The sequence below is a fragment of the Salmo salar genome, chromosome ssa11 (genome assembly GCF_905237065.1).
Source record: "Salmo salar chromosome ssa11, Ssal_v3.1, whole genome shotgun sequence".
Lineage (NCBI taxonomy): Eukaryota > Metazoa > Chordata > Actinopteri > Salmoniformes > Salmonidae > Salmo > Salmo salar.
The window spans coordinates 8,410,001-8,428,694 of NC_059452.1; the positions used below are offsets into that span (position 1 = coordinate 8,410,001).

General features: G+C 42.0%; 2 protein-coding genes across 4 annotated transcripts in view; one reads left to right on the forward strand and one right to left on the reverse strand.

Moving 5' to 3' along the window:
• LOC106561927 (transmembrane protein 138-like) overlaps positions 1–13,033 on the reverse strand; it is an 18,551-nt gene extending 5,518 nt beyond the window's left edge. The window contains exon 1 of one of the 2 annotated variants that reach the window (XM_045688974.1): positions 12,930–13,033. The gene's annotated coding sequence lies outside the window, so the exon portion shown is untranslated. Of the gene's footprint in view, positions 1–7,297; positions 7,501–12,929 lie in introns of those variants that run through there. The other variant, XM_014126331.2, reaches the window with a different exon arrangement.
• LOC106561929 (CD151 antigen) overlaps positions 12,975–18,694 on the forward strand; it is a 63,771-nt gene continuing 58,051 nt past the window's right edge. Inside the window, exon 1 of one of the 2 annotated variants that reach the window (XM_014126335.2) lies at positions 12,975–13,228. The gene's annotated coding sequence lies outside the window, so the exon portion shown is untranslated. Of the gene's footprint in view, positions 13,233–18,694 lie in introns of both variants that reach the window. The other variant, XM_014126336.2, reaches the window with a different exon arrangement.

The following is an 18,694-nucleotide window of genomic DNA, read 5'->3' on the forward strand; positions in this document are numbered from 1 at the left end:
GCCTTCCGACTAGCTTGGAAAGACAGTACCGTGCAGTATTGAAGAGCCCTCACTGCTGCGCGATCATGCTATTTTTCCAACTTAATTGAAGAAAATAAGAACAATCCAACATTTATTTTTGATATTGTCGCAAAGCCAACTAAAGAGCAGCCTTCCCCGAGAGAGGATGGCTTTCACTTCAGCAGTGATAAATTCATGAACTTCTTTGAGAAAAAGATCATGATCATTAGAAAGCAAATTACGGACTCCTCTTTAAATCTGCGTATTCCTCCAAAGCTCAGTTGTCCTGAGTCTGCACAACTGTGCCAGGACCTAGGATCAAGGGAGACACTCAAGTTTTTTAGTAATACATCTCTTGACACAGAGTCTCTGTTGACATGGCCTCTACATCTTCAAGCTGTATACTGGACCCTATTCCAAGTACACTACTGAAAGAGATGCTTCCTGTGCTTGGCCCTCCTATGTTGAACATAATAAACGGCTCTCTATCCACCGGATGTGTACCAAACTCACTAAAAGTGGCAGTAATAAAGCCTCTCTTGAAAAAGCCAAACCTTGACCCAGAAAATATAAAAAACTATCGGCCTATATCGAATCTCCCATTCCTCTCAAAAATGTTAGAACTGAAGACAATGTATACGAAACGCTTCAGTCTGGTTTTAGACGCCATCATAGCACTGAGACTGCACTTGTGAAGGTGGTAAATGACCTTTTAATGGCGTCAAACCGAGGCTCTGCATCTGTCCTCGTGCTCCTAGACCTTAGTGCTGCTTTCGATACCATTGATCACCACATTCTTTTGGAGAGATTGGAAACACAAATTGGTCTACACGGACAAGTTCTGGCCTGGTTTAGATCTTATCTGTTGGAAAGATATCAGTTTGTCTCTGTGGATGGTTTGTCCTCGGACAAATCAACTGTAAATGTTGGTGTTCCTCAAGGCTCCATTTTAGGACCACTATTGTTTTCACTATATATTTTAGCTCTTGGTGAAGTCATTCGGAAACATAATGTTAACTTTCACTGCTATGCGGATGACACACAGCTGTACATTTCGATGAAACATGCTAAAGCCCCAAAATGTCCCTCCCTGGAAGCCTGTGTTTCAGACATAAGGAAGTGGATGGCGGCAAATGTTCTACTTTTAAACTCGGACAAAACAGAGATGCTTGTTCTAGGTCCCAAGAAACAAAGAGATCTTTTGTTGAATCTGACAATTAATCTTGATGGTTGTACAGTCGTCTCAAATAAAACTGTGAAGGACCTCGGCGTTACTCTGGACTCTGATCTCTCTTTTGACAAACATATCAAGACTGTTTCAAGGACATCTTTTTCCCCATCTACGTAACATTGCAAAAATCTGAAACTTTCTGTCCAAAAGTGACGCAGAAAAATGTATCCATGCATTTGTCACTTCTAGGTTCGACTACTGCAATGCTCTACTTTCCGGATACCCGGATAAAGCACTAAATAAACTTCAGTTAGTGCTAAACATGGCTGCTAGAATCTTGACTAGAACCCCAAAATTTGATTATATTACTCCAGTGCTAGCTTCTCTACACTGGCTTCCTTTTAAGGCAAGGGCTGGTTAAGGTTTTACTGCTAAACTACAAAGCATTACATGGGCTTGCTCCTACCTATCTTTCTGATTTGGTCCTGCCGTACATAACTACACGTACGCTACGGTCACAATACTCAGGCCTCCTTACTGTCCCTAGAATTTCTAAGCAAACAGCTGGAGGCAGGGCTTTCTCCTGTAGAGCTCCATTTTTATGGAATGGTCTGCTTATCCATGTGAGAGACGGAGACTCGGGCTCAACCTTTAAGTCTTTATTGAAGACTCATCTCTTCAGTAGGTCATATGATTGAGTGTAGTCTGGCCCAGGAGTGTGAAGGTGAACGGAAAGGCACTGGAGCAACGAACTGCCCTTGCTGTCTCTGCCTGGCCGGTTCCCCTCTCTCCACTGGGATTCTCTGCCTCTAACCCTATTACAGGGGCTGAGTCACTGGCTTACTGGTGCTCTTCCAAATGTCTGAATAAAAATCACAGTTAGTGCAGAATGGTGCTGAAGGGGGGGTTCGCCCAGGGAGCCATACAGGCTAGGACCGCCACTGACTATGTTGCATGAACATCCAGGACAGTATCATTGAGTGGTCCAATCATACGCATCTTAAATCAGTCTGTTTTTCATTTCCCAAAATATGAATACCCTAAACTGGCCTAAATGTGACATGACATGTGTGGATGTAGAGCTATAAGGCCATGTCTAGACTTGACAATTCATGCAGCTTTAGTATTCTGATCATAGCGCTCTGATCACGGAATTCCGAACGTCATGCATCTACACCTATATTTAAAATGTGTCTACCGCGTCCAGATTCCCTTTTCCCGCACTATTTTCAAATGCCAGTATGCATTCTACAAATGGTGGAATAGGCTAAATATGATAATAACACAACAACTGATGGCAGTAGCTAACTACTGTAGCTAAATAGCCAGCTAACCTATGTAGCTAGCTAGCAAGCTAGCAATTCTAAAGGGATCGCTACAGGTTAGCATAACTCTAGCCAAACAAAACTTTTTTTTTCTTCTAAATATTCGCTAGTATTTGAGGCCAGCAAACACATTCCTCACACGCTAGGAACGTTTTTCCCAGAGAGATTAGTTGGCTAGTTGGCTACAGTAGTTAGCAGTACCTATCAGTTGTTGTTGTGTTATTATTGTTATATTTAGCCTATTCCACTGATGACGTCGCCCACTGTATGCGCTTTCGATAGCCTGATTGCATCCAGACTGAGGAGAAATCCGCACACAATGCGTCCCTGACCAACTCCTGATGTGGTCAGCCAGATCTGAACACAAATCAGACCACAAAGCGACTTTCAGACCTGTCTTTTCAATGCAATCTTCGTATTCTAATAGCAGATGTCGCATGTAAGTGTCAAATGTAAACACGTGAGATACATATATGGCAAATACTTTATGTTGACGATTTGGCCCTAAATATTCCATGGCTGACAAGATACAAATAACAAGAACTGGCATCATATTTGGGTCTAAATTATGCTGTATTTCCGTAGGTGTGTACAATACTTTAGGTGTGCCTGATTTGGCTTTCCAGGCACAATAGCACCCATGGGATAGTTCTAAAAGTGCAAACCCTCCCCATCCGACACTGACACCAGGTAAGCTAAACCAAGTGCACCTAAAGTAACTGAAAAAAAATAAAAAATACAACTGACCCAGGTCTGATTGGCACTGTCTGTCAAAACTAAGATAACTTCTTAACAGGGTTGGTTTAGGCGCCGCATACTGTAACTTAATTAGTTAAAGTAAACTGGCCCATCTCGACACAATTAACAAGGCCTGACCTTTTGCACCTTGTAATTGTCACTTGTCTGGTCTGAGTGGCACAATGGCAACCTCACCGCCGCTGTCACCCGCTGGGTGTGTTTCACACAGGTGAAAGGATTGTGACTGTGCGTTAAGCTGCCCAATGCCATGTTCCCAGAAGTAAGGCCCTGTCCAATACAGACACCGGGGCCTCAGAGACTCAGTCATGCTGCAACCAGTCATTTCTGTAACCAGTCATTGCCATTGCCAGTCATTGCCTTTGCCAAGACTAGTCATCGCCAAAGCTAGTCATCGCCATGCAGTCTAGTTTACTTCCACCATGGGAACTGGAGTTATGGCCTTGAGTGTTTCGACTTAGTGTTTAGTGCCTAAATTGGATGCCCCATTGAAGGGGAGAAGTAGTCCAGAAGTGGGAGCTTTCTTTTTTTGACTGACGATTAGGCAATTCTTATATCTTTCTCCTGAAGTGTGCACTCCTGCACTCCTCCCCACACATTTAAAATAATTGGATTGGTGTAGCTAGATAGATTTCCTCCACCATATTTCTTACACCAGTTTCCCTTCAAAATCCATTAACGGAAGTGATCAAGTGCTGAAGATCACTGGGACTCAGAGATGGTCTGCTTCATGCTATAGCATGGCCTACTGGATTAAAACCATTGACCTAGCCTAGGCCACTCCAGCTACAGGAGCAGAGAAGCCTAAACATAACCATGACCCCATTGACCTATACATTAGTTAACCCTTTAATCAACGCCTTCTGTTAAAATGTGCAACATAATGATGATGTTGGCATATGACCTCTTACTTTACATAGTCATGACATTCAGTACAATGATACCTAGAGTAGTGCTATTTAACTAGGATTTACGCTGTAGTCTTGCATTCACTCTGCCTGGGAATCAAGGCTTCCAGTGTCGTGGCCTCCAAGAGTAATAATAAAGACTACACTGGGCTATTATCTGGTCTGAGTTCTATCCATCACCGATTGACTGCTTGGCATAAATTGTGATTTAAACTGGTATGTTGCTGGCAGCAGTGGGACCAAGTCCACAGGCCACAATCAACAGCCTGATCAACTCTATGCGAAAGAGATGTGTCGCGCTGCACGAGGCACGCCAGATACTGACTGGTTTTCTGATGCACGCCCCTACTTTTCTTTTTAAAGGTATCTGTGACCAACAGATGCATATCTGTATTCCCAGTCATGTGACATCCATAGCTTAAGGCATAATGAAGGTATTTCAATTGACTGATTTCCTTATATGAACTGTAACTCAGTGAACTCTGAAATTGTTGCGTTTATATTTTTGTTCAGTATAATAAGCCATTTCAGCATGGTATACCATGCCTATGACTTCACTCTACAATTGTCACTGAGGCTTCATGACCACTAACTCTATTGCCTCGATCAGACCAACAGCGTCATTGCATCAATGCTGCGTAAAATAAATATGTACATTTGTAATCCAACATTTTTACTGGATATGTATGCAACAGAAGTTCAACATTCACCTTTTGCTACTACTTCTGTCAAATCTACACATACCATTTGAATACGTTGGATAAATCCAACGTATGCACCACACAGAACTCTGCAATGCAATGCTGCAAAGGCAAACACAGCGTTCCATTGAAAATGAATATACTTCTGATGTACCAAAACGCAATGACGCTGTTGGTCTGATGAAGGCGTATCTGTTTGTCTGTCAATTAGTCATACGTGTTTTTTACACAATGCCTGGATTTTAACCTTTATTTATAGCTTTTCATGACACTGTCCCGTATTCTTTTCAGACAATTGCTTTCGTTTTGTGGTGTAATTCTCATTTCTGGATAAGGCTTAAAATACAGGATAACATTTTGCTATATCACATGATTGCGCAAAACACAGGGCCCTAGTCATATCACTCTTGGCCAGTCAAAAGCTGCGTTTACACAGGCAGCCCAATTCTGATCTTTTTCCCAATTAGTGGCAAAATAACCAATCTGATGGGACAAAAGACCAATCAAGTAGCACAAGATCAGGATTAGGCTACCTGTGTAAACAAAGCCTAATTGGTCTTTTGACCAATCACATCAGATCTTTTCAAATCAGATCTTTTTCGGAGCTGATCTGATTGGTCAAAAGACCAATTAGTGAATAAAATATCAGAATTGGGCTGCTTGTGTAAACGCAGAGATGTCTGCTTGTTGAGTAGACAGGCAGCATCCACTGTCTCTGTCTCATACTGATACAATCAACCAATTTACTGAGTGTTGGTGCTACTGCAGCTTGTGGCAAAGCCAGGTAGAGTACTATAGTCCTTACACTTGCTGTGATGGCATCCTGTGAGGCTGGCTCACTGTCCCAACAAACTTCCTAATGATTCCACATGGACTTTAATGACCTGAGACGCAATCGACATATTTATAGCCTCACACTGTGGCATGTGTGATGTGGATTAGGACTAGTTTCACACACTGAAGACTCTAGGCCAAGCCTTGCTGGTCCGATGCACAAACTGTTGCTATAGTTGTAACCTAGTAAACTGACTCACAGTAGCACTTGAACAGTGACATAGTCTAACTTCCAATAAACTGTGCCCAAGAATAATAATAGGCTGCACTTTGTATCATCATTATAATTTTATACATACGGAAGGTTGACGCCATAAGACAAAGATTGTCATTACATATTTGATGTATTGATTTCATTTATTTTCCCTTCTGATTGGAAGATGAATAGCAACTCTCATTCAAACAACCAAACATTTGACTGTGTAAATAGGGAGCCAAAAGCTGCTGGTTACAAGCCAAAAAACAAGCCATCTAGCCAAGCCAAGTAAGGTTTACTATTGTCATTGTGCTGTTAAACTATGTCGATGTATACTGAACAAAAATATAAATGCAACAATTTCAAAGATTTTACTGAGTAACAGTTCATATAAGGAAATCGAAATAAATAAATTAGACCCTAATCTATGGATTTCACATGACTGGGTAGGGGTGCAGCCATGGGTGGGCCTTGGAGGGCATAGGCCCACCTACCCACCTACTTGGCAGCCAGGACCACAGACTGGGGAACAAGGCCCAGGCAATCAGAACTAGTTATTCCCCACAAAAGGGCTTTATTACAGACAGAAATAATCCTCAGCACTCCCCAAACCTCCCCCTCTTGAGACAATCCCGCAGGTGAAGAAGCCAGATGTGGAGGTCCTGGGCTGGCGTGGTTACACGTGGTCTGCGGTTGTGAGGCCGGTTGGACGTACTGCCAAATTCTCTAAAACTCTAAAACTTATGGTAGAGAAAATAACATTACATTCTCTGGCAATAGCTCTGGTGGACATTCCTGCAGTCAGCATGTCAATTGCACACTCCCGCAAAACTTGAGACATCTGTGGGATTGTGTTGTGTGACAAAACTGCACATTAAAAGTGGCCTTTTATTGGCCCCAGCACAAGGTGCACATGTGTAATGATAATCTTGTTTAATCAGCTTCTTGATATGCCACACCTGTCAGGTGAATGGAGGATTTTGGCAAAGGCGAAATGCTCACTAACAGGGATGTAATCAAATTTGTGCACAACATTTTAGAGAAATAAGAGTTTTGTTCATATGGAAAATGTCTGGGATTTTTTATTTCAACTCATGAAACATGGGAACACTTTACATGTTGCATTTATATTTTTGTTCAGTTTAGTATATTTGAGTTAGTTAGGCCAACAACCTTATATTGACATTGTACCTGATAATGATGCTGTCAAATTTTGCTTTTCGGCTTCTGCCGTGTTTTCAAAGCCTTAGCAACAAAAAGATTGTGAGGGCTAGGTAGTTAATCTCCTTAAGAAGCAACCTGACAGCTTGTTGTCTACAGGAAATGGTGAGCAGTAGTGTCAAGTTTAAGATATTCTGAAAAGCACGATATTGAAATTAAAACACATGATAAAATGAAGCTAGTACCTGAAATGTCCCTTTTTGAGATGTTGAAGATTTCTCTACGTGGCGTCTACCCACGCGTAATTCTCTCCAAATTACGCAAGCTCTCCCGACCATCCACAACACAGCAGTACACAGACCATTGGCACATACGCCACCTCCGCGTCTCCCTTGGTGACAGGTTTTTTCCGCGCTACATCCATAATAGAAGGGCGTGATTTTTTTGTCCAATGGAACAAACCTCTGCAGCCTTTTTCTATTGCAAACATATTGCGCTCCAAATGTAATAGGCAAACACCCTAGGCCCTTTTGTATTGCAACAGGAACAATTTGGCTATTATCATTTAATAAATTAAAATTAAAGTAAGATAAACAAAAGGGTATCTTCATGGGGATTTCAAATGTGATTTGGTATTTAAAGGTCTGTTTGCAAATATCTAAAACGTCATATCCTTACATTTCAGATGATGCTGACAGTAACTTTGCATATATAGCCGGCCCGATATACAATATTACGGTAATACATAACATGAAACCGACCCAAAGGTAAACAATTGCCATCTAGTGGTAATACAACGTTTAGACTTGACGATTAGTAGGCTGTGTACAGTGCATTTAGCGTTCAAACATTGTTGCACATAGGAAATAAGTTACCCCATTTCAAGTCAGTCTAATTTTACAATAAAACAAAACAGTCAATCTGTCTCTTTCGAAATTAAATGAACATAGAGCATAATGATATGATATGGGATGTCAGCCTATAAAGAAAAAATTATGTGCACAAGGTCAGTCCCAATAATTATGAAGATGCCATCATACTCAGTTCCAACTGTTGGCTCCCATACCCGCTTGTATCATTTTCTTTATATGGTTAGGTGCATATGCTTTTTCGACTGATAGAAATGCATTTTGTGTTTGCCTGCTTACTTTTAGTATATCATTTATTTGTTTTATTTTACCTTAATTTAACTAGGCAAGTCAGTTATGAACAAATTCTTAATTTCAATGACGACCTAGGAACAATGGGTTAACTGCCTTGTTCAGGGGCAGAACAACAGACCTTGTCAGCTCGGGGATTGGATATTGCAACCTTTCGGTTACTAGTCCAACGCTCTAACCACTAGGCTACCTGATAGTATATAATATTTTGTTACCTTTTTGAAAGATCATAAATCAGTTGCAAGCAATTTCCATGTAAAATGACCCATTAGCACCAACACGTGAAGTTCCTAGGAGCATGTCAAATTTGGGTGTCAAATGAAGGCTACGAGTCTATATCATTAATAAATGAAGAAATATACATTTTTCAACCATTTTCCATCCTAAAAATGTGGAATAAGCAAAGGCTTTGATTTCTGGTCAAACAGATGGAAACGGGGTCATAGAAAACATCTACCAGAAAAAGTATATACATTGCATTCAGAAAGTATTCAAACCCCTTCCCTTTTTCCACATTTTGTTACATTACAGCCTTATTCTAAAAAGTCAGTTTTCCCCCCTCATCAATCTACACACAATACCCCATAATGACAGAGAAAAATCTGGTTTAGAAAATTTTGCAAATTTATAAAAAAATCAAAAACAGGATAATGAAAGTCAATTAGTTATAGTGTTTTTACTGATATCAATTTTGTTTATAAATTAATTAGTGATTAAAACTCAAACCAAATCGGTAATCGAATTTCCAAAAAATCTGTAATGGAATATCTGCAGTTAAATTGGCTACAATGGGAAATCATAGTAGTCACAAACCACAGTTGTATTCACAAGTTTGGACAGCACAGTACAATAAAATACTGCAAAGTAGAGATCAGTAAAGAAAAGTAGAGTGTAGTTCAGTACAATAGAGTAGAGTTCAGTACAGTACACAGCAGAGCACACTGGAGTTGAGTACACTATAATGTACTGAACTCTACTGTACTGTTCTGTGCTGTACTAATCAAATCAAAATGTATTTGTCACATGCGCTGAATACAATGAGTGTAGACTTATCCGGGAAATGCTTTCTTACTAACCCTTCGCAATGATGCAGACTTAGAAAATAATAATGAAAAGAAAAATTGTGCTACACTGAACAAAACTAAAACACAACATGTAAAGTGTTGGTCCTATGTTTCATGAGCTGAAATAATAGATCCCAGAAATGTTCCATACCGACAAAAAGTGCATTTCTCCATTGCCAAGATAATCCATCGACCTGACAGCTGCGGCATATCAAAAGCTGATTAAACAGCATGATCATTACACAGGTGCACCTTGTGCGGGGGACAAAAAAAGTGCAGTTTTGTCACACAAAACAATGCCACAGAAGTGTGCTCTTCTTGGATGAATCCCGGTTTCAACTGTACTGGGCATTGTGTGGGCGAGTGGTTTGCTGTCAACGTTGTGAGCAGAGTGCTCCATGGTGGCGGTGGGATTATGGTATGGGCAGGCATAAGCTACGGACATCGAACACAATTGCATTTTATTGATAGCAATTTGAATTCACAGAGATACCGTGATGAGATCCTGAGGTCTATTGTCGTGCCATTCATCCGCCGTCATCACCTCATGTTTCAGTATGATAATAATAATAATACATGTTGCAAGGATCTGTACACAATTCCTGGAAGCTGAAAATATCCCAGTTCTTCTATGGCCTGCATACTTACCAGACATGTCACCCATTGAGCATATTTGGAATGCTCTGGATCGACGTGTACGACAGCGTGTTCCAGTTACCGCCAATATCCATCAACTTTGTACAGTCATTGAAGAGGAGAGGGACAACATTCCACAGGCCACAATCAACAGCCTGATCAACTCTATGTGAAGGAGATGTGTCGCGCTGCATGAGGCAAATGGTGGTCACACCAGACACTGACCGGTTTTCTGATCCCTTTTTTTTGCAGGTATTTGTGAACAACAGATGCATATCTGTATTCCCACTAATGTGAAATCCATAGATTAGGGCCTAATGAATGTATTTAAATTGACTGAGTTCCTTATATGAACTGTAACTCAGTAAAATCTTTGAAATTACAGGGAATACCAATACCAGATCAATGTGCAGGGGCATGAGGTATTTGAGGTTCGGCTATTTATCATTTTTATGGCTTACTGTTTGCTGGACGGCAGCAGAGTGTACAGTATATGGCTTGGGTGGCAAGCGTCTGATACCGGCTGATACAGAGGTCCCGGATGGCAGGGAGCTCGGCCCCAGTGATGTACTGGGCTGTCTGCATCCCCCTCTGTAGCGCTTTGCGGTTGAGGGTGGTGCATTTGCCATACCAAGCTGTGATGCAGCCAGTCACAATGCTCTCGATGGTGCAGCTGTAAAACTTTTGGAGAATCCGATGGCCCATGCCAAATCCTTTCAGCCTCCTGAGGGGGAAGAGGAGTTGGTTGAGACTTCTTCACGACTGGGCAGGTGTGTGTGTGGACCATGTTAAGTCCTTAGTGATGTGGACAACAAAAAACAAAGCTCTCGATCAGCTCCACTACAGCCCTGTTGATGTGAATGGGGGCGTGCTCCCCCCTCTTTCTCCTGTTGTCCATGATCAGCTGCTTGGTCTTACTGACATTGAGAGGTTGCTGTCATGACATCCCACTGGCAAGTCTCTGACCTCCTCCCTGTAGGCTCTCATCACCGTCGGTGATCAGGCCTACCACTGTCGTGTCGTCAGCAAACTTGATGATGGTGTCGGAGTTGTGCGTGGCCACGCAGTCAGGGGTGAACAGGGAGTACAGGAGGGGACTGAGCACACACCCTCGAGGGGTCCCCGTGTTGAGGGTCAGCGTGGCGGATGTGCTGTTGCCTATCTTCACCACCTGGTCCATCCAGTCAGGAAGTCCAGGATCCAGTTACAGAGGGAGGTATTCAGTCACATGTTCCCCAGGTTGGTGATGAGCTTGGAGGGGACTATGGTGTTGAACGCTGAGCTGTAGTCAATGAACAGCATTCTCACATAGTTATTTCCTCTCTTGTCCAGGTGGGAGAGGGCAGTGTGAAGTGCAATTGAGATTGCGTCATCTGGGGATCTGTTGGGATGGTATGCAAATTGGTGTGGGTCCAGGTTGTCTGGGTTGATGGTGTTGATGTGTGTCATGACCAGCCTTTCAAAGCACTTCATAATTATAGACGTGAGTGCTACAGGATGATAGTCATTTAGGCAGGTTACCTTGGAGTTCTTAGGAACAGGGACAATGGTGGTCAGCTTGAAACATGTTGGAATTACAGACTGGGACAAGGGGAGATTGAAAATGTCCATGAAGACATTTGCCAGCTGGTCTGCGCATGCTTTGAAAACGCACCCTGGTATTCCGTCGACCACGGCGGCCTTGCAAGTGTTAACCGGTTTGAAAGATGTACTCACATTGGTCATGGAGAGCGAGATCAAACAGTCATCCGGAACTCAGTGGCTTTCACGCAACACTCAGTGTTGTATTCCTTGTATCGAGCATAAAAGGCATTTTGTTAATTTGAAAGTTCTGCATCACTGGGCATCTGACGGCCAGGTCTCTCTTTGTAATCCGTTATCGTCTGCTAACTCTGCATGAATCCGGATGAATCCCGGAACATGTCCCAGTCTGTACTAGCAAAACAGTCTTGTAGCCTTGCATCTGCTTCATCGGACCACTTCTGTATTGAGCTTTTGTTTGTAAACAGGAAGCAGGAGAATATAATCATGGTCAGATATGCTGAAGGGAGGAGGAGAGAGGGCCTTATATGCGTTTCTGTGGGTACAATAAAAGCGGTCTAGAGTTTTAGTGCCCCTAATGGCGCAGGAGACGTGTTGGTAAAAATGAGGTAGAACAGATTTGACTCCCTGCATTAAAGTCTCCGCCCACCAGAAACACTGCTTCTGGGTGAGCGGTTTCTCGTTTGTTTATACAGTTTGTTGAGTGCCAAAGTGGTGTTGGCTTGTGGAGGGATGTATACAGCCGTGATGAATATGGATGACAACTCTCTTGGTAGATTAAAGGGTCTGCAGCTTACCATGAGGTATTCTATATCAGGTGAGCAAAAGGTTGTGATTTCCTTCACAATGTGTTTATGAAGAGACACACTGTACTCTACTTTGCTGTACTTGGATGTCCAAACTTGTGAAACATAGATGTCTATCATTGGGTCAGATTTGGTCCGAACCAGACCAACCAAATTTGGTCTTGTTTGGGGGCAGAGCTCATTAAAATAATAGCCAGTGTGTAGAATAATACCCAAACATGCAAAGGAGGATATTGCATATTTTTACCTTTGTGTACCTATTTAGGATACATCACCATTAAGAGAATGATATTCATAACTATGCATTTCTGTGTAGTATAAATCAGGGACCCATGATGAAATTCAGTTACCTCAATTATGTTACTTGGTGAAAATCCAGTTCACTTACTGTAGTACAATAAGCAAAATAGATTTTTTCAAAGTCAATGTGTCATGTCATAGCCAGCGGACACCCCATTCCTTCTGCAGACATCCTTGAATCTTAATTCAGAGCAGATATTTAACAGAGTTTTCAGAAAAACGTGTACACACAGAATGGGGTGTACAGCTCTTCCAGTAAATATGTTTAACTAACATTTACAGTGAACATTATTAAAAGTAGTCCTTGTGCACAGAGTTGTAGCCTATGGTTTGTTAAACTTTGAAATCAATGTTTTTTGTTTGGCATACCTTTAAGTGAAAACTCTGACTCTCAGCGCAAATCCGTTTCCCGTTCGCAAAGCAGAAACCAGGAACAGAACTGCCCCAGGGCAGGAAAAAAAAGCAAGGTGATTGGGGTGGAGTCGACACGACCTACTACTGTTCAGTCACAGACTCCAGTGGACTAGCTACTCACAAGTTTAGTATTTTGCCCTTCCCCTCTTTGGTTTGGACAATTGAGGGAATCCCTGAAGAATAGAGTTTTAAACGTCTCTATCTATTATTTTGGATACGTCAACGTCTTGCTACTTGTAACAACACAGCCGCAGGTAGGTAGGTACGGAGCAGCAGCTTCACGCTTGTTACTTTGTAAAACATTAACATGTTCGACAGCCACAATGTTGCAATTCACAGAAAAGTCCATTTAAACGTTCCGTTTTGGGTTATAAATAACCAACCTAATTCCTTTTTATTTTAGTGATGCCAAGCAGGGTTTAAATGTCCATTTGAACGTATTGCTGCGGGAAAGTGATTGTTGTCTAGCTAGCATGTAGGCTAGGTTAGCTCACAGGAACACAGTAATGATATATTATTTGTGAATCGGAGATACGCAGTCAACTGCTGTGATTAGGTAGGCCAAATATTCTCTAGAACAGGGATCATCAACTAAATCTCCCCCTGTCAGACTTGCTTGTTAGTGGAGATTTCCGCTCGTCACTCCGTTGTCAGTTTAGCCTACATTTCACTCATCTTAGTAGCACAAAGCATTTTATGTGTGTGTCCTTCAAGGCAGCTGTCAATGATCACGTTAGGCTGCGTTTCATTTAATTTTTTTTATGTCGGTTTGATCGCAAGGGAGGCACTAGTAATGTCTCCAGTTTTCGGTTTGGCTATTTGTTTCAAGTGTATTAGTCTATAAATAAATCTCGTCATCTCTCCCATGTCTTATTTGACTAGTAGTTGTTCTGAAATGTTTATTGCTTGCCTACATTTGACTCCCTCCTCTATGGGCGGAACGTATAATTCGTAGACTGCAAATTGACCGCAAAAAGCCCAAACGGATATAATATTTGACTAAAACATTAAATCATTTCAAACCTTGCTCACATTTTGTATATGGTCACATACAGTGCCTTGCAAAAGTATTCACACCCTTTGGAATTCTTTCCATTTTAATGTGTTACAAAGTGGGATAAAAATGTATATTATTGTCTTTTTTTTTGTCATCAATCTACAATGTAATGTCAAAGTGTAAGATTTTTTTGTTTGTTGGTGGGGTAAATACACAATTCATAAGTAAAATATTGTCGTTGTGTAAGTTTTCAGCCCCTTTGTTTAGGCAAATTTAAATTAGTTCAGGAGTACAATGTGGCTTAACAAATACATTTGAATCCCGCTATGTGACACAATAGAATGTGAAGAAATCCAAAGGGTCTGAATACTTTTGAAAGGCATTGTATATCTCTCTATTATGCGTGGTAATACTTTGGAATAGATTTCTAAAATAAAAATATGAGAACTTGGGGGGCCAAATAAAATCACCCGCGGTCCGCCAGTGGTGGAACTTTAACTTTAACTATTTTCTTTTGTTCTTTGTCATGTAGCCTATTTAGTATGACAGTCACAGTTGCATGCAATTCAAATGCTATGGTAATTTATGGAGTTTCAATGAGGTGTTTCATTTGAATTCCCTACAACCCCCATCAAAATAAATATGTTTAGAATTGTTAACAAACTATTGTACAGTACAATAAGTATCAAATCAAATTTTATTTGTCACATGCGCCGAATACAACAGGTGTAGACGTTATAGTGAAATGCTTACTGACAAATTCTTAACCAACAATGCAGTTTTAAGAAAAATACATAAAAAAATAAATTAAATTAACAAATAATTAAAGAGCAGCAGTAAAATAACAATAGCGAGGTTATATACAGGGGGTACCGGTACAGAGTCAATGTGCGGGGGCACCAGTTAGTTGAGGTAATTGAGATAATATGAACATGTGGGTAGAGTTATTAAAGTGACTATGCATAGATAATAAACAGAGTAGCGGCAGAGTAAAAGAGGAGGGGGACAATGCAAATAGTCTGGGTAGCCATTTGATTAGATGTTCAGGAGTCTTATGGCTTGGGGGTAGAAGCTGTTTAGAAGCCTCTTAGACCTAGACTTGGCACTCCGGTACCGCTTGCCATGTGATAGCAGAGAGAACAGTCTATGACTAGGGTGGCTGGAGTCTTTGACAATTTTTAGGGCCTTCCCGCCTGGTATAGACTTCCTGGATATCAGGAAGCTTGGCCCCAGTGATGTACTGTGCCGTACGTACTACCCTCTGTAGTGCCTTGCGGTCGGTGGCTGAGCAGTTGCCATACCAACCAGTCAGGATGCTCTCGATGGTGCAGCTGTAGAACCTTTTGAGGATCTGAGGAACCATGCCGAATCTTTTCAGTTTCCTGAGGGGGAATACATTTTGTTGTGCCCTCTTCACGACTGTTTTGGTGTGCTTGGACCATGTTAGATTGTTGGTGATGTGGACACCAAGGGACTTGAAGCTCTCAACCTGCTCCACTACAGCCCTGTCGATGAGAATGGGGGAGTGCTCGGTCCTCCTTTTCCTGTAGTCCACAATCATCTTCTTAGTCTTGATCACGTTGAGGGAGAGGTTGTTGTCCTTGCATCACACGGTTAGGTCTCTGACCTCCTCCCTATAGGTTGTCTCGTCGTTGTCGGTGATCAGACCTACCACTGTTGTGTCATTGGCAAACTTAATGATGGTGTTGGAGTCGTGCCTGGCCGTGCAGTCATGACTGAACAGGGAGGACAGGAGGAGACTGAGCACACACCCCTGTGGGGCTCCTGTGTTGAGGATCAGTGTGGCGGATGTGTTGTTACCTACCCTTACCACCTGGGGGCGGCCCGTCAGGAAGTCCAGGATCCAGTGGCAAAGGGAGGTGTTTAGTCCCAGGGTCCTTAGCTTAGTGATGAGCTTTGAGGGCACTATGGTGTTGAACGCTGAGCTGTAGTCAATGAATAGCATTCTCACATAGGTGTTCCTTTTGTCCAGGTGTGAAAGGGCAGTGTGGAGTGCAATAGTGATGCTTCATCTGTGGATCTGTTGGGGCGATATGCAAATTGGAGTGGGTCTAGGGTTTCTGGGATGATGGTGTTGTGAGCCATAACCAGCCTTTCAAAGCACTTCATGGCTACAGACGTGAGTGCTACGGGTCGGTAGTCATTTAGGCAGGTTACCTTAGTGTTCTTGGGCACAGGGACTATGGTGGTCTGCTTGAAACATGTTGGTATTACAGACTCAGACAGGGAGAGGTTGAAAATGTCACTGAAGACACTTGCCAGTTGGTCAGCGCATGCTCGGAGTACACATCCTGGTAATCCGTCTGGCCCTGCGGCCTTGTGAATGTTGCTCGCTGTTCTGATTTCTAGAAGCTGTTTTCGGTCATAAGACACGGTGGCAGAAACATTATGTTCAAAATAAGTTACAAATAACGTGAAAAAACATGCACAATTGGTTACGGGATCACAAAACGGCAGTCATCTCCTTCAGCGCCATTTCTTAATATGCCAGTGGTTTGCAAAATACCCCAAAACCGATGTATTAATTATTATAATGGCTTTCATTTATCTTTAATCTAATTAATAATAGTTTGACTAAACACGTATAGGCCTATAGCCAATATGAAAGTATACGAATGTGAAGGAACATGGTTTGTCAAGTCCTAAACATGTCTGGAACTGGAAGGGTTCAAGGCCTTCAAATACTTGAATGATCTGTCATGCACAGGAGACAAGTCAGTGATTACTCATTGGGGGTAAGTTGTGAGCCTATTTCATACAGGTATGGTATGTCTGGGGTATTTCTGCTCGTCAGCGGTCTTGTATTGAGCGGTAGGCGACTCAGTTAACATTTAAGGAAAAAGGGGATTTCAGTGTTCCAAATTTGAACATTCATGTACGTTTCCAGTGTTTTACCCTGTGTATTGAAAGAGCCTTTTGATTTTGTATGTCTCAGTTTAGGAATTTAAATTGGACCTCATTAGTGCATTGTGCTCCTCCTGTACACATGTGTTTTCTTTACTCAGCTGCACCATTTATGTACATAATACAAGGATGAGTTCCTGTCAAAGGTTTGTTTGAATTTAATCGACAGGGACACACTAAAGGGGTCCACCCTAACAGATGGTCAACAGACACAGGGCAGGTTCAGTCGACAGACCCCCACACAAATATAGGTCCTGCACACACTGTAAAACCATGAATGCTTGATGAAGTAACCTCCATTGTCTGCTAACGCCAAATGTAAGCATGGTGTGCTTACTTAATGATTTGCTGGATATGGAGTTCTCTATATTAGATGCCAGAAAAGTTATTCCACCAGAAATAGCTTGGGCTACTGTACGTCTAACATTTTGTTTTTGGACACACACAAGTGTAATAGGGATGTTAATGTCAGCAAGTCCTATTCATGCCCACATCATTTTTTGTGGGCCATGTGTGACTATTTTTCTTTTACTTTACCTATTTTCTTTTGGTGACCATGAGCTCCTTTTGCCTGTGGATATAAACTCTGTATGATCTCACGGGTTTTATGCTCCTCAACCCAGCTGAAAGGGCATCCACAGACACGAATGAACTCAATGACTAAGCGTGTAACTCATTGGGGTGTTGACTATATATGTTCGGGCCAACTTTTGATCTCATATATCGAGAGATAATGTTATAGATATTGGCTTTTCTAAAATAAATCCCAAAATATTATTGGTCACATGAATGAAGTATGCCCTCTCAACAGTAAAAGACGGTAATGGTCGGATCATGCGGCATGAGAACGCATGACGCTGCTGTGCTCAGTGTTCTAGTGAATATAAGCCCATTCAAACAGTTCAGTACAGCACAATGCAAATGCGTCTTCATTCTACAGCTGTTGTTTGCTTTGTAACCTCTTCCCTTTGCTGGCCGGCAGTAGCCTGTTACAGTAGGCTCGAGAAGGCTGTCTTGCATTTGTATTAGTGTATGTGTGTGTGTGTGTGTGTGCGCGCATGAGTGGTGTAGAGAAGGCAGTGAAATTACAGTAGAGAAGGCTCTTATATTAGTATTACAGAAAGCTTAGACTAGTACACTCTGGTACGGCCTGTGTGTGTGGGAGAGACAGACGGAGGAGGAGGAGAGGGCAGGTCAGGACTTGACTGATGAGTTAAAGGTGCTGTGTGGTCAATCCAACGTCTGCTTTGGCCGTGCAGCATTTACGGTGATACGTCCTAGGCAGAAGTCACGGTATTCATACTTCTTGCGCTTCGGAGCAGCGCAGAGATGTTGTGAAGGAAGTTGTCATGAAGGTGAGTTTGTGTTTATACAGGACCTTCCGCCCCTACCTACCGTCAAACAATCATGTCAATGCGGAGCCCTCCGCGTTGTTACAAAATTTGGGAGGCGCATGGCGATGCGGTACGGAGCTGAATTTGGCCTTTGCATGCCTCCGGAGGCTCCGCAATTGCATCACACCCTCCATACGGAGCATCGAACTTCATTTTCGGATCAAGCATAAATTGTCTCGTAGCCTGAAAGGTTGGGTAGAGAGAGGATTATGTTATGTTGAAGTCGGAAGTTTACATATACCTTAGCCAAATACATCTACACTCAGTTTTTCACAATTCCTGACATTTAGACCTAGTAAAAATTCCGTCTTAGGTCAGTTAGGATCACCACTTTATTTTAAGAATGTCAGAATAATAGTTGAGAGAATTTTTTTCTTTTCAGCTTTTATTTCTTTCATCACATT